At 42.4% G+C, this 25,460-nt stretch overlaps 1 long non-coding RNA gene across 2 annotated transcripts in view; it reads left to right on the top strand.

The window, feature by feature from the left end:
• The first annotated feature begins 7,532 nt into the window (after positions 1 to 7,532).
• LOC116737819 overlaps positions 7,533 to 25,460 on the top strand; it is a 101,132-nt gene continuing 83,204 nt past the window's right edge. For both annotated transcript variants that reach the window (XR_004343048.1, XR_004343047.1), the window contains exon 1: positions 7,533 to 7,612. This is a non-coding gene — a long non-coding RNA (uncharacterized LOC116737819). The remainder of the gene's footprint in view (positions 7,613 to 25,460) is intronic.

Genomic DNA, 25,460 nt, shown 5'->3' with positions numbered 1-25,460 from the left:
TTTTAAACAGAGGATTGTAAGCTCAGATTTGGGCGTTAGAATGTTTATCTTGGCAGTTGAGAGAATGGAGGGAAGACTCTGGATGGCAGATTAAGAGATCTCTTTGGGCAAGTTATATCAACTTTCTGGGCCTAAATATCTGTAGGTTCAAGAAGGTAGATCATGTTTTCTCTTGTAATATGCAAGAGTTCACAAAATAAAGTGACACCAAATCATGGGAACGTTGAAGGATGGATTCTCACCAAATGGGAAGCGTGTGTCTGAGAACAGTCTGAGCTAGGACCCAGACCCTGAGGCAGGTGTGGAGGACTGTGAGGGACACTCAAGGCTGGAGGCAGTCGCTCTCCCAAGCTGCTGGTCTGGAGGAGCAAGGAGAGGATGTGTGATTGCCAGGGAAGATTTGCTCTGGGCAGAGCAGTCCAAGGATGGTGTTGAAGAGGACCGCACAAGTAAAGCTGTAAGGACACTCCCACCAGGCGGGTGTAACACCAAGCCGTGTGGGGTGGAGTAGATGCAGGGGTTTATTTAGTGATGATTAATAAAGTGAATTTCGCCTCGGTTCGCAAGGGTGCAATTAAACATGCAAATGATTTAACAAAGTTAAAAGATTTTACACATATAATGATTACACCTAAGGATCAAATGTGATAATGGTAGACGCGAACATACTCCGTGGGCTCCAGAGCCCTGCGTCACAACTCCTGCCTGCTGCGATGCATCTCTGTAGGGTAGGCTGGGTGCACTCCCAGAGTCTCAGTCCAGCGCTTGCTCTTGTATTGCGGGGCCATGTTTCCCACTGGGCCGTGGGAAAAGAGCAGCGTAGACCTATGTCCCTTTTCCAGTCGCGTGTGCCTCCTTCCTTGAGCTGAGTAGCCGACGCTCTTTCCTAGTACTCGACGGCAGCCCTGGGGTCTGAAACTCTCCCTCTTGCCCCTGGCCACTTTGGGGTCCGGACTGTGATTTCTGGCTACTTTGAACCAAGAAGTTTGAGAAAATAAGAGCCATGGCCAAGTTGGGTCTGAGATGATGGTTCAGAACTCTGGCTTGTGGTGTTGGGTAGACCTGGTTGAAATCCCGGCTCTGTCACTTACTAGTTGTGTGATCTTGGGAGAGCCCTGGTGTCACTCTGGGTCCTCTAAGAGGCTCTGGGAAGCAACGTGCAAGGACTTCATTAGGTGGAACATTTATGTGACAGAAGTCAGACTGCGATGAAAGTCTGACCCTGAGGGAAGGAGAGAGGGTTGGGTGGAAACGTCTGAACGGCATAGTATGAAAAAGGTCGAGGTGACCCAAGTTGGCTGTCAGAGGAGTCCTGTGTTTTCTAGGACTGGGCCTGCCTTAGTTTCCCTGCTATGCTCTATCACTGATGAGGTGGGTAGATTTCAGGTCCAGCGGGTGCACTCTTGTGGTTACCATACCCATAACCTCTCACAAGACTGGTTATGATCAAATGAAGCAAGGCACTTCATATGAGATCTGGCATAGAGTAAGGACTCCACACATTTTAGCTATTATTATTATTACCCAAATACTCTTTTGAAGTCAACAAAAGAGTTTTCTTTTTGTTACCAAGCATTCCCTAGACCAGACGCTGCTAATTCAGATTCCCTCCCCGTAAGCGAGTGGACCAAGTCTAATACCTTAGGCAGTGGTGGGGACTGTGATAAACTCAAGAGTACATGTTCTATTTAAAACATTTTGAAAAATGGCTGGATCCAGCAAAAGCAAACACATCTGTGGGCTGAATTTGGTCTACTGCTCTCCAGTTTGAAATCTCTGCCTTATATGCACAAGGTTGTCTGTAACACTTCCTGATATTCTGGGTTTGCAACAGCCAGGGAGTCAATTTAATTAAAAGAAAACAAAAATAGTTTGGGTGGGTTTTTTCCCCCTTCTTGCTGACAAATTTATGGTGTGTTTGACCAAACTGAGAGATCTGACTGGTTGATTTTGGTTTTGTACAGAGCTTCAGTGATGATTTATCTGAGAGGTTTAGAAGGTGGATGTGGGGTATGAACGGCATGGGTTGGAGTCTTGGATCCCCCATTTTCCAGCTATGGGATCTTGGGAAAGTTGGGACATCTCTGTAGCTCAGTCTGCCTGTCTGTAAAATGGGGACAGTTCCCCTCATGGGGTTGCTATGAGGATTTAGTATACGGAAGGTGCTTAGAACACTGTCCAGACCAAGTAAGGCTGAATAAGTGTTTATGTTATTCTGGGGTTGGACAAAGGAGAGAGAACATGGCTTTTCTTCATCATTTTATTTCACATAAGCCTAAAACTTAATGGTGGGTATAACACCCAAATATGAATGAGTTTCTCCTACCCTGGTGATATAATCACATATAATAATGTCACTTACATAAGCTTTCCTACCTCCCTGTTAAAGCCACCCACACTCTGCTCCACTTCATGCCGTGATAGAATTTTTCTCCCGCAGGGAAGGAGACACCCAACTTTATACTAATTATCACTGTAAAGCAGGGACCAACAGGGGATGCTGGAAAAGGTGGATTTTTCAGTAATTTGTTGGTTAGGGGGAAAGTGTTTAGAAGCAGTGAATCAGGCCTGGAGACCTCAGAAGAGCCAGTGGGGGTCATGGGCCAGAAGCAAGCCATGGCCTCCTCCAAATTAGGTGGGCTTGGCCTATACCTTAGAGGAAAAGAGTCTGTGAGCGAGCCCTCTGCAGATAAACACTGATGTGCTGTTTCTTTCCTTCCTTCCTTTCCTCCTCCTCCTCCTCCTCCTCCTCCTCCTCCTCCTCCTCCTCCTCTTCTTCAATTCTGAAACATGTTCTACATGTGATGCATGCTCATTGTGAAAATTGTAGAAAATAGAGGGGAACAAAATAGAAGTGTGAAAGTCAGAACATGTTCAGCTTCAAGTGTCAGAAATCAATCCCAACCTGGTGTAGGTGATTCAAGAGAATGTATCAATACAAGGTTGTTGTTCCAGGGATGAGTCAGGCAGGGCTACATCCAGGGCTCAAACAATCCTGGCAAGGTGCTGTCTTGCTCACTCTATTCATTTCTCCATTTCTTCTGCCTCTTCCAGGCAGAAGAGGTCTAAAAGTAAACACGACTAACTCTAGACTAATTCCCATCATTTGAAGAACCTACTGGAAAATAGAGTCTTAGGGAGGGATATGATTGGCTGGGCATGCATCACATGTGCATCCTTGAGCCAATCAGCCAATCCCTGTGGCTACAAATGAAATGTTCTGATTGGACATGTTAGTGAGCCAGTGGCCGGGAAGGTGGAAACAAGTCCCCCTTGAAATACAAGGAATAGGTTTCCCATAAGAAGGAGGGTTTTTGTTCCAGAAGAAAGAAGAGAAAGGGATGAGTTGATGAAAACATGAGGAGTCACTTTAAGATGCAAATACAAATTTCTAATACTCCCACCAGAAATAAGGGCTGCTGACTTCTTGATGTAGATCCTCCCAGAATTCCCTACTCACCATCTAATGTGTCTATACTTACAAGTATGTGTTAGACATATAGAACATGGAAATGCCCAAGAAACTTTTGTAAATGATTTTGACTGCCCCCATCAAAAATATCAATTACATATCTCGAAATCCAAATGGTTTATTTCCTTGGTCAGAAAATCAAAGAATATAGACAAGCAAAAACGAAACCTAATTTATGACTGGTTGCAGCTGACAGTAAGACTTTCAAGAAGGCAAGTAAAAAGCAAAGTTGAAATAAAGGGATTTGTTATGTCTCCTCTTATGACAGCCTGTCGTCTCTTCATGGTGCTTTCCACATTTATAATTATTTATTAACTACTTGTAGTGGCTTATGTAAAATTATTCCATTATGAGCTATTCCAGGTACACACAAAAAAACTGTGGGCTGATTTAGTGAACAATCATTTATGCTTCACTCAGCTTAAGAAATGTAGCATAACAAATACAATCTCATCCTGCTGGACCCCATCTCAGTTCTGTGCCTTTTCTTCTGTCTCTCTCTCCCTTCCCAGTGGTGATCTTTATCCTCAGAATGCATTTTTTATTCCATGTACATTAACATTTTTTTAAGTTTATTTCTTATTTTTAGTAATCTCCACACCCAACCTAGGGCTCGAACTCATGACCCTAGGATCAAGAGTTATAGGCTCCATTGACTGAACAAGCCAGGTGCCCCTCCATGCATATTTTTATACTTTTCATTGTGTATGAATGAGCTGTTATCAACATGTAGTATTGTGTTGCATGTTTTAAAACTTTGAGTAGAATCCTGCTGTACATATCATTTCATGATTTAGCTTTTCCCCCCACTATTATGATTTTTTCAATTTATCAAAATTATGTTTCACTTATTCCATTTATTCACTTATTTCACTACTGCTGTTACTACTACTGGTTACTATGGCATTCTACTGGACAACCGTATCACGATTTACTTACCCATTCTCCTGTAAGTGGGCATTCAGCTTTCTTCTGTCATAAACAGTGCTGCTATACACACTCCTGGACATCTCTCCTCGTGAAAAGTGATGGAGCTTCTCCAGTCCTACGGTATATACTCAGGAACGGAACTGGTATGCTGTAGAGTTGGCACATATCCAGCTCAACTAGGTGTCACCAAACTGCTCTGCAGAGTGGATGTGCCAATGTACACTCTTACCAGCCACCCACGAAGCTTCCTGTTTCTCCAGTATTTGGTTTTGTCACATTTTCCGTCTTTGCCGGTGTGATGCGTGTGAGCTTCTGGTCCTTCGCACCTGTTGTTTGATCCTGGATAGCTGGAATCATACATCTTGTTCACCATGGTTTTCCTGGCAGTTAGCACAGCTCCTGGGACATAGTAGATGTTCAGGATTGGGGGTTGACTGAGAAAGAGTTTTCTGGTTCCTCCCCTCTGCTACAGAAGACACCTGTTCTCCAGCAAACCTGCTTCTGCCTACTCCTCTCCTTTGAAGATCAGAGACCTCCCACACACTAAATGGAGAGGACAGTTTGGGGCTCCCCTAATTGCCTTTCATTTGGGCACAGTTCTGAAAACCTATGCACGGGCATCAAGATCACCTGGAGGGCTTGTGGAAACACGGATGGCTGGGCGTCACCCTCAGAGCTTCCCGTTCAGGATGTCCAGGGTGCTCTAAGAATTCACATTTCTGATGAGTTCCTACCTGGTGTTGATGCTGCTGGTTTGTGAAGCATACTTTGAGAACCAGTATATCAGAGAAACATCCAATCCAAACATTTTGGATATGTTCTGTGTGGCATGCCCGTAAAGAGACTCACACCGGTCAGAGTGGCTAAAATGAACAAATCAAGAAACTATAGATGCTGGTGAGATGTGGAGAAACGGGAACCCTCTTGCACTGTTGGTGGGAATACAAACGGGTGCAGCTGCTCTGGAAAACAGTGTGGAGGTTCCTCAAAAAATTAAAAATAGATCTACCCTATGACCCAGCAATAGCACTACTAGGAATTTACCTAAGGGATACAGGAGTGCTGATGCATAGGGGCACTTGTACCTCAATGTTTATAGCAGCACTTTCAACGATAGCCAAATTATGGAAAGAGCCTAAATGTCCATCAACTGACAAATGGATACAGAAGATGTGGTTTATATATACAATGGAATACTACCTGAATGAGAAAGAATGAAATCCTTCTATTTGCAGCAACATAGATGGAACTGAAGGGTATTATGCTAAGTGAAGTAAGTCAGTCAGAGAAAGACAGAGATCATGTTTTCACTCATATGTGGATCTTGAGAACCCTAACAGAAGACCAAGGGGGAAGGGAAAAACAGTTACAAACCGAGAGGGAAGGAGGCAAACGATAAGAGCCTCTTAAGTACAGAGAACAAACTGAGGATTGATGGGTGGGGGTGGGGGAGAGGGGAAAGTGGGTGATGGGCATTGAGGAGGGCACTTGGTGGGATGAGCACTGGGTGTTGTATGTAAGCCATTTGACAATAAATTACATTAAAAAATAAAATACAACAAAAAAAAAAAAAAAAGAGAGAGAGACCAAATACAAACTTTCAAAAGTCATTCCCAACGTGGATAGAGGAAGGAATAAATGTTTCATCCAACTCCACTTGGCTGGAATAGGGAAAGGAGGAGCCAGAATTCTGAATTCTGGGTCCCTCGAAAGTTCAAGACAGGTGGCAGCCCTTACAGAGACTGATCTAATTCAAAAAGAATATATTGGGCGGCCGCTGGCAAGTTTTCACATCTTCTACAAGATTTCAAGGCAGGATCTTTTTTTCCACTGATACTTCTGAGACCATCCCTATCTTCTCTTCTTTCCCCTCCTCCTCCTCCTCCTCTTTCTTCTTCATCATCATCAAACATTAATTTAATTCAAGTGTAGATTTGATTGTCATGATACCACAATAAAGACAGCTACCATTTATAGAGGGCTTGATTACAAGTACTTTATAATCTCATCTAATCAGCATTATTGCATCTAATCCTGCCTTAGGCCTCTCCGACTCCAATGTTGTGTTCTTTATTATTCCTATACACTATATTTCCGTAAGTGTTGGTCTATTCATTCATTCATTTATCCATTCATTCATTCCTTCACCAAATATTTACTGAGCACCTGCTATGCAATGGGCATCCTGCTGCTGATGTGGGCACAAAAGACAGACAAAATCCCTGCTGTTATAGTGCTTACAAACACTTATATTTCCAATCCCAAAAAAGGGGTGATACTATCCCTCACTTAGGGTTGCTATAGGGATTAGGGAAATGTGCCCTGGTACACAGAAAGCGCTCAATAAATGTTGGCTCCTGGCCTCCTTTAACCCCCAGAGCTGGTAGCTTTCTATTCACATATGTCAGGGAGAACTGTTGGAACCATTTCTGAGACTATGTTCTTCTAGAAAGCGACATTTCCCTGTCCTTAAAATTCATGCAACCCACATGTTATTAACCTATCCGAGCAAAAGCCCATTTTCCTGGGCTCTCTGGGCTAGACTCAGGCTCTTGCTCCCCGCTGCCTCCTCTCCTTCTCATCTTCCTCTCAATTCTAGCTAGGATCTCAGACTATACATGAGTTTCAACAAACCAATGCTTTGGGAAAGCTTTGTGCAATTTTGAGCGATGAAAAAAATGGAGAAATAAGGGCTCCAGGCAACTGGTGTGATAGAGAAGAGAGGAAAAAGATAAGAGAAATGTGCAGCTTAGGAGGATGTTTGCACAGGCAACGAGAGAAAAATAAGTAACAAATGTCTACTTAGAGGTATTTTCCTTCAAGCGTCTGGAGCTTTTGAAGAACTGGGATAGGAGAAATCTACATTTTAGGAATCTAGGCTGCTGTTTATGTAATTTCCACCTTTGAGGGCTTCAGCTCCATCCTCGCTGACTGTGTGTTAGTCATTTCTTTGTTAGGCTCAGTTTTAGTGATTTTCATCCCCCCCCTCCCCCCCCCCTCCAGCAAGGGGGTTTAGCTGTGCGACATAGTCAATGCACTGAAGCCCAAATTGGAGATCTCTCTCACTACAGATGACATAGTTCAGAAGGGAAAAGTCACATGAAAACTGTACATTTCTTTCCACAGGCCTAGCAGAAGCTACACCCGGATTCCTGCAGCTGAACGGATGTAACCAGCATTTGGGCTTTTCTATTCAGTTACCTCCTTGTGGTGAGTGAAGAGCTCGGGTGTGTGTGGGGGGGTTTATTCCTCATCAACCTTGTGACCGTGGGCAAGGTCCCCGATCTATTAGAATCTCAGTTTTCTCATCTGTGGAAAGATAACCATGACAAAATATATCCTCGGAGGTAGTTTCAGTGGGAGGGTTAAATGAGATACAATTTAGGAGTTCTTGGCATAGTATCTGGAGCATATTTACATTCTATAAATAAGGGCAAAAATTTCTTACCATCAAGACTTTTCTCGTGAAAAGGTCTGAAGCTTATACAGCAATCAATGTAGGCAAAGTGGAATTCTATGGGCCCCAGCTTCTCATCCTGCCACCTCTGAGACTTTGGGAAAGTCATTTCCTCCTCTGAGACTTTGTTTTCTCCCAGTTTGGTGGGGGAGAGAAATTAGGGGGAAGGTTGGAGGCTTTAAAGGCCTAAAGAGATAATAAATAATAACCTATACATAATGTACTATATGTATAATATACTCTGTAATAGCTAGCATATTATATATATAAAATATACCATAGCATACTGCATATTATATATTACAGTTTATATAATATACACTATAACATATAAGCACTAGTTTATATGATACGTGCTCTCTTTATCATATATACTATGTAACATGAATAGCACATATATCATACATGCTATATATTATTTATATGCTATAATATATACTATATATGCTATAATATATACTGTATATAATGTAATATATAATATATATGATATATTACACCATACAACACACACTATAATAGAGATACTACATGCTATAGTGACCATAATATATTATTAGTATAATAAATAATACACCATGCGTTACATAGATTTGTATAATATAGATACTTTACTATTATAATATTATATACTATGTAATATATGCACTTTATTTAATAAGGTATGGTATGTAATGTATGCTGTATTTAAGCAACTTTTATCTGTATAATATACCATACCCACTGTATATGCTATTTACTATGTAATATGTCATGTACAATACAGTAAAAAGGAAAGTTTCTTGTGAACTGAAAAGCCCCAATTAATAGGAGATGTTATTAACTAGTTCCATCGAGGTGTAAATGACTGATATGGTTTATTTTATTTTTTTATTTATAATTTTTTAATGACTGACATGGCTTAAAGTGTGACCCAGACTCAGAACATTTCACATTTCACCACTGGCCCCCCACCCCCTCCAGCCCAAATATTTCTCTTGTGTCTTTACTGTTCAGTGAATGGCTCTATCCTCCTCCCAGGGTGCTCACCAAAGAGCCAGGAGTCACCGTTGCTCCCTTTCCCTTCCTCCCACTTGCACACTCTGCCACCCAGTCCTCCGACTGCCTCTGCTCGTTCTGTCTGCTCTGCCTCCAAAGTGGGGCCCAGATCCACCCACCACTGCCCCAGTTCAGGGCTGCATTGTCACCAGCCTAGACAACTCCAGTAGCCTCTTAGCCATTCTTTCCTGCTCCCTCCCTTGCCTCTTCATGATCTACCCTTCACATGGTAGCCTCACTGGTCCTTCGAGGGAGTAAATCCAATCACGATACCCCTCAGTTGAAAATGCTTGATTGCCTTTTCCATCACGTTTAGGATAAAACCCAAACTCTTTGCCCTGTAGGCCCTAGCTCCTGACATTTGGCTTTGTCTGGTATTACTCCCTTGACCTACTTTGCTCACTCTACTCCTGCACATTGATGACTGTTCAACTCTCAAATATATTGTGATAGATCCCACCTCAGGGCCTTTGCACTTGCTGCTCCCATTACCTAGAATGACCTTTGCCCAGATATCCACATGGCCCACTCTGTCACTTCACTCAGGACTCTACTCAAATGTCACTTTAACAGGGAGAACTTTCCTGACCACCCTCTAGCATATCATGCCTGTCCCCTCACTGTATACTATCTGGCTCTCTCTATATAGAATCTACATCTATATAATCTACATCTATATAGCAGCCACATCTATAAAGTGGATATAAAGTATCCCAAAATGTGTGTGTGTGTGTGTGTGTGTGTGTGTGTGTGTGTGTATCTAGTACATCTTATATCCTCCACATGAGAGAAATGCTCCATAACACTCCTGTGTGAGTTTTAAATCTTTTCATGGAAAAGTGTTTGGATAGTGAGAAATTCCACAGCTGCACGTTCTGGAGGATTGCTATGTGCCAGGCATGTGCTGAGAATCTTATTTCTTTATTTATTTTTCATTCTATCTCATGTGGCCCTCACCATCACAACAATGACTTGATGTCCGTATTATTTCAGGAGGGGAAGTCAGCTCAGAATCAATTTTATTGACATCAGCAATAATAGTAATAAGGGTTATTATATGAGTGAATGGAAGTACAACAGGTGGCCTGTTCTGAAGCTATTCTGTGTTGTATGTGAACACAAAGCATTTGGTTTTCAAGAGCAGATTGAATGGACAGTCAGGCAGTCTGGGGAGGTGAGACATCCAGTTGTTCATTCCTAGAAGAATCCTTAAAGAGGGTCAAACTTGGAGGCACCAGGGTTTATTTTATTAGGGAAGGCGGCCTTTCCTCACCTCCCTATCCACAGATCCACGGCCCGAGGAATCTGAGAAATGGCTCCCTTAGTCCTTAGGCACAATCTGTTTCCATCGGGCGACAAGCATGGCTGGCATATGGGGTCTGTACCTTTCACTGCGTCGGTGATAAACCTTGAGCCAAATCAGAGTTACTGGCCTTGCGTTCTGTCGTCTGGGACCTCCCGACTTCATGTGGTGCACTCACACCCACATGCCCTTTTATTTATGACTTCTATTGAGTCTTCTGTGAAGTCATAAATTGACCAACCCTCCAGCTGGTTCGAGCCCTCATCAGGAAGCTGTCATCAAAGTGAATCACATTCTCAGTGGCTGTTCCTTCCCCAAAGGTTCATTGCAAAGGCTGGGATGTTTCCTGCAACTTGCTTAGAATATCTGTCAGCTCCTGGCAGCCCAGACTTGCTAAGCCAAGGTTCTTCTTTTTTTTTTTTGTCCATTAAACAAAAAAAAGTGAAATAAAAGGTGAAGAAGAGGTGTCTGTATTTGGTCAGGGGTTCTCTCATGTCAGTATAACATTCTGGAAAAGCTTCAATTTCTGGAGCAATGTAGTAGGTGAAGTTGACATACTTTTATTTCTGGCCCAGAAATATTCTGAGTAATTCTTGTACCAGGGACTTGGGACAAGGCAGAGATCGACATATTCCTGGGGGGATCTGGGAACCAGCAACTTAAACAGAAAGTGAGATTGGGCCTTGGACTTGGGATGGATCTGAGTGGAAGTGATTTCCCTAAAAGCAAAAGGTGCTAGAGACTCCATGACAGCTCCTCAGACACCTGTCAAGCCCTGTGTTGAGAGTACCACATGCATTATCTCATCGATCTCTCAACAATCCTTGGTTAAGTCCCCATTTTACAGGAATGGAGACTCACAGAGGTTATAGGACTATTCAACTCACTCTCGGTCACATGGATAGTAAGTGGTAGGGCCAGCATTTGAACCCAGGTCTTATCTTAACTTTATCAAAATTCATCCATTTTAATGTACAGCTCAGTGATTTTTAGTAAATTTTACAATGTGTGCAACCATCACTACAATCCAGTTTTAGAAATTTCCATTTGCCCTCCACAAGATCCCTTTGTGCTCATTTGAATGCAATCTGCATTTTCATCTGTAGCTCCAGGCAACCCACTAATCTTCAGTATGTCTCTGTGAATTGACTTTTTTCTGGACATTTTATACAAATGGAATCATATAATATGTGGTCTTTTCATCTGGCTTCTTTTATTTATCCAGTGTTACGTCCATGTGGTTGCAAGTATTAGTAGCTCATTCATTTTTAACACCGAATAGTATTCTACTGGATGGGTATACCGCATTTGTTTATCTACTTACCAACTGATAGACATTTGGATTATTCCCATTTCCTGGCTGTTATGAATGATTCTGCTATGACCATTCACATGCATGTTTTTGTGTGGCTGTATGCCTTCATTTAAAAAAAAAACATTTTTTTTGATGGTTATTTGTGAGAAAGAGAGACAGAGCACAAGAGGGGGAGGGGCAGAGAGAGAGGGAGACACAGATCTGAAGCAGGCTCCAGGCTCTGAGCTGTCAGCACAAAGCCCAATACGGGGCTGGAACCCATGAACTGCCAGATGGTGACCTGAGCTGAAGTCAGATGTTTAACCGACGGTGCCACCCAGGTGACCCTGCCTTCATTTTTTTAAAGGTAGTTTCCTTAGAGTAGCGTTGCTGGGTTTAATGGTTTATGTTTAACTTTACAGAAAAACTACCAAGTTGGTTGTTTTTTAATGTTTATTTATTTATTTTTGAGACAGAGAGAGAGAGAGAACTCACACACAAGCAGGGGAGGGGCAGAGAGAGGGAGACACAGAATCCGAAGCAGGCTCCAGGCTCTGAGCTGTCAGCACAGAGTCCGATGTGAGACTCAAACCCACAAACCGTGACATCATGACCTGAGCTGAACTCAAACGCCCAACTGACTGAGCCACCCAGGCACCCCCAAGCTATTTTTATTTAAAGTTGTTTTTTTTTTTTAAAGTTTGGTGTGCCTAGGTGACTCTTGGTTTTGGTTTCGGTTATGATCTTATGGTTTGTGGGATTAAGCCCCACATTGGGCTCTGTGCTGACAGCGTGGAGCCTGCTTTGGATTCTCTCCTCTCTCTTCCCTCTCCCCATTCATGCTCTCTCTCTCTCTCTTAAATAAATAAGCATTAAAAAAAGGTCCAATAATTTTTTTTTTAAACGTAGGCTCCATGCCCAATGTGGGACTTGAACACACACTGGGTCAAGAGTCACATCCTTGTGCCTGGGTGGCTCAGTCATTTAAGGGTCCGACTTCAGCTCAGGTCATGGTTTCATGGGTTCATGAGTTCAAGCCCAGCAGGGGGTTTGCAGCTGTCGCTTCAGATCCTCTGTCCCCCCACCCCTCAGTCCCTCCCTCCCTCTGAAAAATAAATAAAAATATTTAAAAAAAAAAGAGAAAAGAATCACATCCTCCACAGACTGAGCCAGCCAGGTACCCCCAAACTGTTTTTGAAATCACTGTGTCATTTTACACTGAAATCAGGTCCTGTGATGTTGAAGTTCATGTTCCTAATCACTGTGTTATATACACGCCTCACATTACTCCATGCCATTTATAATCTATTAATTTCAACAACCATGGCTTGATGTCTGTTCTATGCTGGACCTTGTACTAGAAGGTAGGAATAGAGGGGTCAAAGACAGGATTTTTTCCTGCCTTCTGTGGTGTATTGGATTATTAGTCACAATTCTTTTGCCATATGACCTTGCGGTACACTAGGTGAGTGGAGTGGATTTCCCTACTCAAGGACTTGAGCTGTTGGGAAAGGCAGTCTCCTGTGTGTGGTCATTTGGCCCCAGCTTGGCCTTATGAGTGGGTTTGAGCCTGGAACGTTTCCTTACTGCGAGAGTCAGAGTTCTCACAGTCTATGCTGGGCTTAGGGCCTTGTGAAGAAAGATCTTTCTCTGTTCCCAGATTGATATGTAGTCTTGTTCTCCTTAAGCACGTGACCAGTGGCTCTCATGCACGCCCACGGCTTTCTGTATTTCAGACCCCAGTGGGAAGGTTTGGGTTCCTTCCGCTGCAGCATGAAATGGGGGTAAGTGCTGTGTTGGTGTGGAACGGATCCACTGGCCATGGCGGACTGACACATTGCACAGGCCTGGCGCTTGTGCACTAGCTCTCCTTTCTTGCTGCAAGTAAATGCTGGACCATGCTGAGCCTTGTATGCATGCAGTCTGTTTTCAGCAAACCATGCACCGGCCTCTCCCTTGGGTGCACTTCTCTGCCTTTGAACTTTAGTTGCACTCATGTTTATATTCTATCCTGCAGCATAGTCTGACTACCCAGTGAAATGGTGAAATACTGGTTTTGGCTATGTGACCTGCTGTGGCCAATGGCACTTTAGCAGATATGATGCAAACAGACACCTCAAATGTGCCTGTGTGTTTTGCTCACCTTCTTGCACTCTTATGACCCACCATAGAAAAGCATACCCTGGGTAGCTGCTGTTCCTTCGGCCTGAGGCTCTGAACAAACATATGTGGAGCTGACCTGATTCAGCTCACAGTTTAAAGTTACGTGCAGGTCACCTGTCTCTCCTTTTCCTTGAGAAGGAAAAAGGTATTGGGTCATGTCGATTCCAGGGCTGGCCATTGGGTGGCGCTGTCAACCTAGGACAGCTTGGTTGCTGTGCTGGTTATAAATACCAGCCCTTCCATAATCTACACATAATCTGTACTTCTGGGGCTGGAAATTTGCATGCTATATGTCCTATGCTTCTCTGACAGCTGGCTTCCTTTTGGGGTGCACTGGCTGGAAATCAGAGGGTGGAAAAGGAGGGAAATTTCTGTAGTTGCAGCCACAGGAGAGGTGGATTAGTTCCAGACTCCAACATCCAAGGCAGAGACAGCACTTTTTGTGCAGTGCTAGCCCTGGAGGAGGTGGCCCCCCTTTTAAAACTCCAGAAGAGATTCCTCAGTATCTCCAACACTACACTGGGTGCAGGCTCACAGATCCAACCTGTTTTTATTTTTTCTTCCAAAAAAATTTTTTTTCTTTTACAGTAGGCTCCACACTCAGCATGGAGACCAATGTGGGGCTTGAATGTATGAACCTGAGATCAAGACCTGAGCTGAGATCAAGGGTCAGACACTTAACCAACTGAGCCACCCAGGCACCCAGCATTAACAGCTTCTGATGTCTGATTATCATCCTTCTTCTTCCTGCTTATCAAACCCTCCCTTTCTAATTGTTTTCCCATCCACCCCCCAAACCTTTGTAATCAATTCTTTTGTTTGGAACACCTAGAGTGGTTTCTGCTTTGCTGATATTGCTTTCTGAAGCACAAGCATAGGAAACCATTGATCTTGAGTTGGGTGGAAGGAGGGGAATGATGAGAAACTGTCCACTTCTGTGTATGAGAAAAACATTGGCCAACCTTAATTCTACAGGCCAAGGAGGGCTTCCAAATTATATTCATGAATTCTTTGTCTTCTTACTGTTTTATATCATGATGCATTGAACAAAGATAGTCCATGATTGGATACCGCTAATCGATACTATGCCCTCTCTTGTGACTTTTCTTTCTCGTTTGTCCTGAAGATAGGCTGAAATGAACCAGTGATACACTGAGTTAGTTTAATTGAACATCATTCCTGGAACTCTGCTTCCTTCTCTTCTGCCTTGACCTCCCACAGGAATTTAGTGACTCCAAGAGGCAGGCCAGCTAAGTGCAAAGCTACTCTGCTCACAAAATGGTGATCTTCCTACCTTTAGTTCTCCAGCCTGCCCCAGCTTACCTCTTTCTCAGAATCCATGTGGTCCCTTTTATTGAAGCCCATCAGGGTCCAGTTTTACAGACGATGTCAGGAGGAGTGATTGGGACTAGAGGAAAAGGTACCCAGGCACAGTTGCTAAAACGTCTCCTGAGGTCTGCAACAGCCCCCAAGGTCTCTGTTGATTACTTTAAGCAAAGCTCTTCAGTTTCTCTGTGGGGAACTTCTCTCTAAGTGACTACAATCAGGTTAGGCAGGTGACTGAGGAAACAAGGCTGAACAATGGGTTTTCCGTTCAAGTTAGTTCATATCAGCAAGAAGCCCTAAATCTGGGTTTTTTTCAGCCTCACTTGGAGATGAAGGAAAGAGTTTAGTCACCCTGCTGTGGAAAAAATAGGCCATTATTGTCAAAAGAAGGGACCTGTCCTAGATTTGAGAGATGCATGTTGTCCTGGATGGTTTCTAGGTCTCAGTGGGATGGCCTGTTGATATCAGCTCCCCCCTGTACCTAAGAAGGATATGAACGTGAAGGTGAATTCTTTGTGGAGCCAGACACCCGGGATCTGATATCTGAAGCTGTCGGCATCATGTCAGCTTATCTACTTTTCCCAACTCCCCACTAGAGAAATCCTGTTTCCTTTCAAGCGTACGTCACGCTGATTTCATTTCAGTCACACAACCAGCCTGGTCCTTATCACACTGGCTCAGAAGCATCTGTAGAAGGACTCCTTCCTGGAACCAGGCAATCAGCGTTCAAGTGCCAGCTGGACCTCACCCGAGTCATGTGCCTTTGGGAAAGTTGTCCTACCTCTGAGAACCTCAGTTACTCCACCTGCAAGATGGGGGTGGTGCGAAAGTCTGTACTACTTACCTCGCAGAGTTGTGGTGACTGTCAGAGTGGATGATGTAATGTCAGTGTGGGGAAAAATGTAGTCCTCAGCTGTCTGGGTTTGTGCCTGTTCTCTCACACATCAGAAATTGCGTCAGCACTCAAGATACAGGTGACATTTTGTGTACCACTATTCATTTGTAGCTCCTGACCATTTGGTTGATGCTTGGATATCAGCTGGCTTGTTAATGCCCTGACCGAAGTCTCATCCGTTGGTATGACAAAGATCTTCCATGTTCTAAGCTACTGCTTCTCAAACTTTTCATGTACACAAGTCACCAGAGATATTGTTAAAATGCAGATTCTGATTCAGTGGGTCTGAGGGGGAGGGGCAGAGATACTGCATTTCCCACAGACTGCTGGGTGATACCCACACTGCTGGTGTAAAGATCACATTTGGAGTAGCAAGAGTCTGAGAAATGTCTCTCCTTTGCACTCGCTTGATGTGATGCCACACCTGTATTTACCTGTTTCAAGTTCAAATCCACCTTCTACAGTCTTGAATAAGCTAACACCTCAACAGAAATCATACAGAAATTACGGTAACCACAAGTACCCCAGCTGTAGGGAAGAAACAATAATGTCTGCCTAAGGACCGAAACTTGGTAGTGAAGGGTTTGTGGTGCACCATTGGCTGTAAGCTGCCCGGCACTAAGGGAAGCTCTTGTGTGGGTCAGAGCAGAGTTGGCCATTTCCCTTGTCCCTTTATGAGCAAAAGCTTGAGTGCCTGCACATTTTTGCCTTCCTGGATGTTGCCGACCCCCAATACATGTCCGATGAGCTAAAAGGGTTTTGAGTGAGTAGGAAATTAAGCAGTCTTCCCCCTCCGCCAGTTGGAGGTCTGTCTATTGCTCCAAACCTCAGAAAAATCAATGATACCTTCATCAGAACCTCTTCTCCCCCACACTGTTTCATTTCTTTCCACATATAGCCAAACTGGCCACCCAACAGTGAACATCCACCCCTCTTGTCCTGTAAGTTCAGATTTATAAGGGCAGGGCAGAGAGATGCCTCAGGCTCTGGCAGTTGGTATTTCCTGTAGCCCTGAAATAACCACTTTTATTCTCATGGCCCATATTGAAATACAAATCTCCCGCTATTCATTTAGAGGAAACAAGTGGCACCCATCAATTTTGCACACTTGCACCTGTGCTTCCCCCATCCCCCAGAGCAATGGTCTTCCACAGTGACTGAGTCCTTTTGACATGAATAAGTCTAGTGTCAAAGCATGGTGTGGCTCAAAAAACCCATGCACCAAAAGATATAAAATATTTTGTTGTGTTTTTACATTATGAAGCACTGGGGAGTGTAAGAATCTTTCTTCCTTTGATCTTTTTTTTGCTTTCCTCTCCTCTTTTCTCCCTCCCTCCCTTCCTTCTTTTCACCTATATCTACCTTTCTGTGTAACATCTATGTGTTGGAGATTAGAAGAATAACCAGAAAGAGAGAAGGGGGAAAAAGGATTCAAATAAGGGAAAATGGAAGGTAAATAGATTTCATAATTTTTGAAGGTTATGAGTGTCGAGATTTCAGGCTTTTCTTTTGCTCCCCACAAAACAAGCAAGCAGGCAAATAAAGAAACCCTGCAGGGACTGACACAAGATGAACAAAGTTTTAGAAGCTTTTCCTCAGAAAAAAAAGCCATGCTGATTTACAAGCAGTTATCTGTTGCGAGGATTTGGAAGGAGATGAAAATGTATCACTAGCCATCTAGACGTTTGTCAAAACAACTGAATTCTATGAAGTGGAAAGGATGCACGAAAGAACCAATATTAGGGAAGGAAGTTTGAAATGGGCTCTATTGTGTCAGAATTTTTCTACAAAGACAGGGAAGCTTTCAACTGTGTGGGACAAAGGCTCTCACTAAATGAGAAACCAACAGACCTTGTAGAGGGGTGTTTAATTTCACCTTGAAGGTCACTTGGCTTTGTCAACTCCGGACGTGTGGTCAAACCCGCTTCTGCTCAAACATGTCAGTATTTTTCTTCAGGATCCTCCCTGGGTCCCGGGGCATATGTCTACTTTAGGGATTTAGTGCCCACCTCTTGGATATGGGGAGAGGTGCACGACACCTTGATCTACAGTCCTGCCGTGACTGTTTACAGATGGGAGAGGTAATTCCCCAAAAGAGAAAGTTGTGCTGTTATCAGAAGAATGAGGAATGGATGCTGCTCATCTGAAAACAACAAATACTTCCTGTACTTGGGAGGTGATACTTGATTCCAATTTTGCATTCAGCCTCTGTTGATGGCACAGGTTCCCAGATGACTCTGGGCCTGACTTCCCATGCTGTGCCTTCGTCCTACTGAAGCATTACATCCCAGTAGCAATGAGCGCTTCTAATGCTCAGATCTTGGTTCCTAAATAGCATTGTCCACAAAAAGTTACCAGAGCTCCTTGGAGAAATGGATGACCGTAGGGTCATGGCAGGAAAGGTGCGAGGTATACCTGAAACATCTTTTGTTCATCAGAAAATATGGAGTGCTAAAAAAAAAAATGATGGAGGCGTGTCACAATAATCCAGGAGCCAGCCCAAAGCCAGATCCCACTGGCCAAATCTGGGATAATCTGAGCATCAAAATCACTAATGGTAGTTAAGGAGTGTATATAACACATGGGATTAAAGAAGAATCCATGAGTTCATGTTGATATTAAGAAAGAAAAAGATGAGGGAGGGAGAGGGGAATGTGCTGAAGGACATCAGGTAATGAATGTAGAAGAAATGACGAGTTTACCAACTCACATTTTGCAACCACCCTGGAAATACTCGATTCAGGCAGGAATCAGCAACCTAGGCAGAAACCATTAGGTGAATTATTCTGGAGAAGAGTGTAATACCAGTCTCAAGATATCTCCCCACGGATTACTGATTAATTCACAGTAAAGGCACCCTGGGAATGGAGAACTGTGCGGGCACCACCTTAGCTGAGTCATCAAACTTATCATCATGTGCCTCCTGATATGAGCACTGAGCATGTCACAGAAATACCTATGCGGTATTCTTGCCCAAATTATCACCATGAGGAGACAATCCAATAAATCCAAGTTGAGGGGCATTGTGCAAAACAACTGGCCTGGACTTCTCAAAAATATTAACGTCCTAAAAATAATCAAGCAAACAAACAAACACATTTGAGAGCTGTTCTAGATGAAAGGAGAATAAAAGGGAAAGCACAATGAAATGTGATATGCGAACTTTGATTGGGTCCTGGCCTGCCCCCACCCCCCAAAAAATCCCACTCTAAAAGACATTACAGGGACAATTGTGAAAATTTGAATATGGACGGATTATTAGATAATAGTATTATATTGATAGTCGATCTTCAGAGTGTGGTAATTAAGCTATAATTTTATAGCTCAACGTCCTTACTCTTAGGAAATACATGACAAGCTCTGTAGGATTGAACTACCTGCAGTTTACTCTCAAACGGTTCTGCACTATATATATATATATATATATATATATATATATATATATATGGCAAAATGTTAACAACTCATCACATCTAAATTTTGGATGTATGTTTTCTTCTTGTTGGACCTTTCTTACAACTCTATCATAGATATGAAACTTTTTTTAAAAAAAAGGTATTTTTAAAAATATTTATTTTGAGAGAGAGGGAGAGACAGAGCATGAGCAGGGGAGGGGCAGAGAAAGAGGGAGACAGAGAATCTGAAGAAGGCTCCATGCTCTGAGCTGTTAGCACAGAGCCCAAAATGGGGCTCGGACCCACAAACGGTGAGATCATAACCTGAGTCCAAGTCAGATGCTTAACTGACTGAACCACCCAGGTGCCCTCATAAATGTGAAGTTTTTAAATGTTAAAAGTTGGGTAAGAGTGCATCTGTGGGGTCCCAGTCTTGGCAAGGATGTTGGGTTCACTCTCAGCCTTCTGGGCCCTCCTCTTTGTCTGCACAGTACAGCACTGGTGACAGTTGCTTTTTCAGATTTTCACGGTAAAAGGTGTTGGCATCCTCAGCCATTGACCAAACCATGTTCCAAGGATGTATTTCCAAGTCCAGCTGGAGAGAGAAATGGACATATCGGGAAGATGGGTCTTGAAATGGCTGGCAGTAAATTTATGGGCTTGTGCCCTAAGGGCTGTCTTCAGGGCTTGCCAAGTGAGCTCTCTGAATAGTGAAGATTAGTCCCAGAATTGCAAGTCAATTTATGTCAGTTAAGTGGGGACCCCAGAAACCTCAAAAGAAAAAACTGACAGATTTGACCATATACCAATTAAAATTTCTGAGGCATTAGGCAGGGTGAACTCTAAATAATGAGAACTCATGGCAGAGTTACTATCCCTAATACTCATAGTTACTGCCAGCTGATTTAAAACAAAAACACCCCAATAGGAAATTAGGCAAGAGGAGGTAAACAGGCAAGTCACAATGCAGGATGTGCAAATGACCAACAAAAATCTGAAGCTATATGCAACTTTCCTGTGTTTAAAGATTTTTCATTTGACTTTTAAATGAAATACAATTATATATTCATCAGATTGGAAAAAGTTATTAAAACAGTTGATGTTATCTACAGTGGGAAAGGAAATAATGTTTTATATACTGCTGGTGTGACAGTAAATCACAACATTTTTAGGAAAGGCATTTTCTGTTAAAATTTTAATTTTTTTTAATGTTTATTTATTTTGGAGACAGAGAGAGACAGAGCATGAACGGGGGAGGGTCAGAGAGAGGGACACACAGAATCTGAAACAGGCTCCAGGCTCTGAGCTGTCAGCACAGAGCCCAACGCGGGGCTCGAACTCCTGGACCGTGAGATCATGACCTGAGCCGAAGTCAGATGCTTAACCGACTGAGCCACCCAGGCACCCCTCTGTTAAAATTTTAAAAAGAGCACATGCTTTGATACAGAAGTTACACTTTGAGGAATCCATACTATAAGGAACAAAGGCATCGGTAGCTAAGGATATGTGTTAGTAGCTAAGGATATGTTGTATATGAGTTCTCCTAATAGCTCTAGAAGGCAACAATAGGACCAACCTGAATTGGAGACCACCTGAATGTCTATTAACAGAGGAATGGTTGATGATGAATGGCTCATTCACTTGCTGTGTATATTTTAAGCATCTACTATATGCTAGGCATAATTCTAGATACTGGGGATAGGGCAGTGAATAATACAGATTTTGTCCCTTTATCATGAAGCTTAGTGTGTGTGTGTGTGTGTGTGTGTGTGTGTAGCAAGGGAAAGACAATAAATAAGAGAAAAAATAAGGAAGATAATCTCAAATAGTGATACATGTTACAAACAAAATAAAAGGAGGATAATGAGTTAGAGAGTGGCTGGATGGGGGTCACATTTGAATAAGGTGGTCACGGATGCCTCTCTGAGGAGGTGATATTTGAACAGAGACCTGAATGATGGCAGGGAGCCAGGTCTGGGAACATCTTGATGAAAAGTGTGCCAGGCAGAGGGAATAGTAAATATAAATGGGCAGGAATAAGTGATCAAGGAGTAAACAAGACCAGTGTGGCTGGAGCCTCGTGGGAGAGGAGGAGAGTGATATGATGTAAGAGAAGGTGGGGCGATCACATAGGGCTTTGAGGCCATGAAAGGAGTTTCGTTTTCATTTTAGTACATGTAATAGGAGTTCAGATTTTAACACACAACACTCAAAATTATGTACCTGTATCTGTATAACTATTTTACCTTTATCTACCCATCTATATCTCTATGTATCTGTATCCATCTATACCTGTAGCCATGGCTCTAGCTATATCCACTTTACTGTCTAATGCTATTTAAATCCACTTATTGGAAAACTTGTGTTTTTCCAACAACTTGGCTATATATGTTTACTTATTTTATTTTATTTTTATTTTTTTAAAGTTTATTTATTTTGAGAGAGAGACAGAGAGAGTGAGTGGGGGAGGTGCAGAGAGAGAGAGGGAGAGAGAAAATTCCAAGCAGGCTCCGCACTCTCAGTGCAGAGCCTGATGCGGGGCTCAAAGTCACAAACTGTGAGATCATGACCTGAGCCGAAACCAAGAGTTGAACGCTTAACTACCTGAGCCACCTAGGTGCCCCTACATTTACTTTTTAACTTGCAAGTTTTATGAAACCTGAAAATGCATCAAGTATTTCCAATGAAAATTTAACATCTGAATTGAGATGTGTTGCCTATGTAAAGTACACACTGGGTTAAGAAAAAATGAATATAAAATATCTCAATAATAATCACAAAATATTGATTACATGTTAAAATTATAATTAAAATAATTAACAATAATAATTAAAAATATACTTAACTTCTTATGTATCTTTTTAGAATAACAGCTTAATTGATATATAATTCATATATAATTCACCATTTGGAGTGTACAATCTGATTTTTAGTATATTCACAGTTGTGTAACCATCACTACAATCAATTCTAGAACAGTTCCATCCCTAAAATGAAACCCCCAAGCCCATTAATAATCGCTCATCGTTGTCCCCAACCCTCCTGGCCCTAGGAGACCACTAACCCACTTTCTATCTTTATGGATTGGTCTTTTCTGGATATGTCATATAAATGGCATCATATAATATGTAGTCTTGTGTGTGGTTTCTTTCACTTAACATAATGTTTTCAAGGTTCATCTGCATTGTAGCATGGATCAGTACTCCATTCCTTTTTGTTGTGGAATAATATTCTATTATGTACTACAGTTTGTTGATGGGCATTTGGTTTGTTTTCACTTTTGGGCTCTAGTGAATGATGCTGATAGAACATTTGTATACATGTTTTGTGTGGACCATGATTTGATTTCTCCTGGGTATATATGGAGGAGCGGAATTGCTGAGTTGCTTTTTTTTTTTTTTTTTTTTTTACTTTATTGGTTGCAAGACAATTTAAAATTACAGTTGTGGCTTGCATTATTTCTTTTGCACAGTGCTGGTCTAACCACATCAGATTTCCTCAGGAGACCCCATTCTGCTGAGTAAAGGGAAAATATTTAAATTTGCCAATTAGAAGTATCTGTCTCTTCCAGTTTCAAAAAGTTTGTTTTTGTTTTTTTTTCTATGTAAAACAATCTTTTTCAGGTAAATATTCAGCTGGTTTAAAAATCCATTTCCCTTTTGGGACCATTTCTCTTTCTTGTCCTACCTGCTTCCAAAGATGGTATTCCAGAGAGAGCTTGGGGAGAGGCCAGTGTTCCCACTTTCTCCTTGGGGTCTTCATTAGTGCTGGGAAGTATGGTTGATTTGGTCTTGGCCCTGGGGATCTGGCAGGCTTGTCCATGAGGAGTGGTGGAAGAAGCCTCCAGGAGGAGGAGTGTCCGGCCTCTGCTTAACTCAGTGTGTCTGTCGCCATTTACCCTTAGCTCTGGTGCCTCCATGTTGACTCAGGGACAAGTCACGAGGTTTCTCCAGCCAACTCCCTGCCCACATGCCTCCCTTAGACCTTTCCAAACTCATGCAACTCTAGCACCATGCTAAAATGGAAAACTGTTCTAGGGGATGAGAATGTTCTCAAAATAATACACCTGAGAGGTCAGAAGCAAGTCTTCCTGTGCTGGTGATTCCCCAGAATTATCTGGACATTTCCATCTCTTCTTCCTTTCCATTCCAAGGAAGAAGCCAGGTGATTTCACTGGATTTGGCAAGATTCTTGGAGACCTGGATTTTAAAAATTATAAATAATGTGTTTTTAGTTATCCAGGTATATACATTGTTGCATATGTAATAAGCATAATCAGCAAACTGTACACTTAATATGGATGCATTTTATTCTATACAAATTGTGTCTCACTAAAATTGAGTTAAGGAGAGAACAAGTCAGATTTATATACGTTACACTAGGAAGATATTTATGATACAGCATTGCGATATATTTTATTTATTTATTTTTAATGTTTATTTTTGAGTGAGAAAGAGAGAGAGTGAGTGGGGGAGGGGCAGAGAGAGAAACACAGAATCTGAAGCAGGCTCCAGGCTCTAAGCCGTCAGCACAGAGCCTGATGCGGGACTTGAACCCATAAACCGTCAGATCATGAACTGAGCTGAAGTCTGATGCTTAACTGACTGAGCCACACAGGCACCCTGATTTTTGCATGAACAGAGCGAGTTGCAGAGCAGTGAGTAAAGATAACATTTTTGTGAGGCTCCTGGGTGGCTCAGTTGGTTCAGTTGGATCATGGCTCAGGTCATGATCTCATAGGTCGTGGCTTCAAGCCCCACATCAGGCTCTATGCTGACAGCTCAGAGCCTGGAGCCTGCTTAGGATTGTGTCTCCTTCTCTCTCTGCCCTTCCCCCACTCATGCTCTGTCTGTCTGTCTCTCAAAAACAATAAATAAACATTAAAAAATATTTAAAGTAAAAAAAGATAACATTTTTGTAGTTAAAAAAAGGGGGAAAGCCACATATACTTTTTGTATTTCTAATATAAACACAGAAAGATTGTGGAAAATAACACAATCTGCTTCCTCAGGAAGGGATTGGCTGGAGGGCGGAGGTGGGAGAAGGGTATTATGTTTTTCTTTGTGCTTTTCTCTACTGTTTGACTAGTCCTAACGAGCATACCGGATAAATGTTATTTTTTGATTAAAAAACACAATGGAGAGAAAATAATAACCATGATGATAGCAACAACAAGAAAAGACTCCAGTTAACCTTGATAATTGTTGCTTGGTTCTAGACAAAGTTACCACAGGGTGTTTCATTGAAAAAAAATCCTGTCCAAATTTTTATTCTGCTTTGAAATCTTTGTGTTTTGACTAGTTACTTCCGGTGTGTCCTCTCATTGCACCTTGAACACTCATTTTTTTTTTTTTTTTTTTTTAATTTTTTTTTTTCAATGTTTATTTATTTTTGGGACAGAGAGAGACAGAGCATGAACGGGGGAGGGGCAGAGAGAGAGGGAGACACAGAATCGGAAACAGGCTCCAGGCTCCGAGCCATCAGCCCGGAGCCTGACGCGGGGCTCGAACTCACGGACCGCGAGATCGTGACCTGGCTGAAGTCGGACGCTTAACCGACTGCGCCACCCAGGCGCCCCTGAACACTCATTTTTTAATAGCCTTTATCCAGCTGTCTGTTTTTAAAGGAAACTTCAGACTTTATCTGGATTTCCCGAGTTTTTCCACTAACGTCCAGGACCCCATGCAGGATGCCACATTGCATTTCTTTTATTTTTTTCCCAGATTTATTGAGATAACATTGATATATAATATGATAAAAGTTTAAGGTGTACAACGAATGATTTGAAATGCATATATATTGTGAAATGTTTACCACAATAATGTTAGTTAATAGCTCCCTCACCTCACGTAATTACCAGGCAAGAACATTAAAACCCTACTCTGAAATTTCAATTACACAATACAGTATTGTCAACTATAGTAAGTTAGATCCCCAGAACTCATGCCTCTTATAACAGAAAGTTTAGGTCCATAGGGGCGCCTGGGTGGCTCAGTTGGTTAAGCGTCCAACTTCAGCCCGGGTCATGATCTCATGGTTTGTGGGATCGAGTCCCACGTTGGGCTCTGTGCTGACAGCTCAGAGCCTGGAGCCTGCTTCAGATTCTGTGTCTCCCTCTCTCTCTGCCCCTCCCCTGCTTGCACTCTGTCTCTCTCTCTCTCAAAAATAAAAAATTTTTTTATTTTAT

This window comes from Lynx canadensis, chromosome E3, assembly GCF_007474595.2.
Source record: "Lynx canadensis isolate LIC74 chromosome E3, mLynCan4.pri.v2, whole genome shotgun sequence".
Lineage (NCBI taxonomy): Eukaryota > Metazoa > Chordata > Mammalia > Carnivora > Felidae > Lynx > Lynx canadensis.
The sequence above is the reverse complement of the archived record's forward strand: the minus strand, read 5'-3'. Positions and strand labels throughout refer to the sequence as shown.